The sequence below is a fragment of the Pteronotus mesoamericanus genome, unplaced genomic scaffold (genome assembly GCF_021234165.1).
Source record: "Pteronotus mesoamericanus isolate MK-2021 breed Mesoamerican mustached bat unplaced genomic scaffold, CSHL_Meso_final scaffold_99, whole genome shotgun sequence".
Classification (NCBI taxonomy): Eukaryota; Metazoa; Chordata; class Mammalia; order Chiroptera; family Mormoopidae; genus Pteronotus; species Pteronotus mesoamericanus.
In genome coordinates this window covers 9,521,522-9,522,820 of record NW_026555330.1, presented here as the reverse complement: position 1 = coordinate 9,522,820, position 1,299 = coordinate 9,521,522, and the positions used below count along the sequence as shown (strand labels likewise).

At 41.3% G+C, this 1,299-nt stretch overlaps 1 pseudogene; it reads right to left on the bottom strand.

The window, feature by feature from the left end:
• Positions 1–241: 241 nt before the first annotated feature.
• On the bottom strand, positions 242–938 carry LOC129063735 (ragulator complex protein LAMTOR3-like; annotated as a pseudogene).
• Positions 939–1,299: the final 361 nt, after the last annotated feature.

Sequence of the window (1,299 nt, the reverse complement as noted above, 5' to 3'; positions counted from 1 at the left end):
TAGGAACCGCAGTAGATGGAACCATTTCTCCGGTACCCACGGATCTCAGGAAATAAGACTTACACAAGAGAAGACAACCATCAATCTGTCCGTATATTATATCTAGACTCTCTCTGTAGTGCAAGGTAGAAAAGGGGCCCTCTCTTGAGCACATGGATAAAGTATTGTGGCCTAAAGATTGCTGGATTGATAGAGTGCCTGTTACAATGAAGATAGGATAGACAGCAAAACCACTGTCAAATTAAGAAACTTCTACCACTTGTCTCAATTCTTCAAATAATGGAGCCAGTTCCTCTTCTAGGCTGACAATTAGTCCTGTATTGGCTGCTGGCTATGAAACTCGCCAGCAAAGGTAAACAAACGATTAGATTGAACCACTCGGTAGGTATTATAGTAACAAATGATACTTGTATTTTCTGAAAGTCCAAGTCTGCTCCGCTGGTCCATTCCAAGGGCAAAAGTAGGTAAGAAACCAGGTCTCACAGCATGGCCCCTTTAATAGCAGGCACTCCATCTCTGTCTGACACAACAGTAGCACGGAGCCCTTCGGCACCGGTAACTTTTTAAATGGGAGTCGCTTTAGGTCATCCACGAGGATGACCCTCTTCCACCCAAAGGTTCCATATCCATGCCCAGCTTCGCGGGTGCCTCATCCCCTGGGCAGCAGGATTCAGGTGGTCTGCTGCCATTTCAGGGACAGCTTCAATGACAGGTTCCTTGGACGTATTTCAGTCTTTAAGAAGCTAGTGAATCAAAAGGATATTCAACTTCACTTGCTCAGTGTCCTTTGCTAAGAGTTGATACCGAAATAAGTATAAGCATTTGGACAGTTACCTGCTAACCATGTATCTTCCCCCTTTTTTCCTAAACGCAAAAGCTGAGAAATTCTGTCAGCCTGATAGTTTATTTTTATTCACCATATTGTACTTGACCAGCATCCCTATGATATTAATGCAATAGATCATCTCTATAATCGAGTGTGAATACTATCACTTTGTGCCCGTTTAAAGTTATTAATTTCAGCAGATTCACTGTATTTTTTTTAATGTAGCTGCTCAGTAAATAATGCAACACAAAGAGGCTTTAACCTGTCCCCAAAGCCTACAACAAAATTATAAAGACAGTTGTGTGTTAACTAAAAAAATGTAGATCAATCTTATCTTGTAAAAAGAAGCTAAAAGGTAGTTCTATCAGTAAAGACAACAATGCTTAAAGCTGTAAACTGTGCTTCAGAGTATAAAGAAAAGCCAGGAAGCATGTGTTAAATTTTGCTGCCTGTCCCTGGAGAAAGCCTTCCAC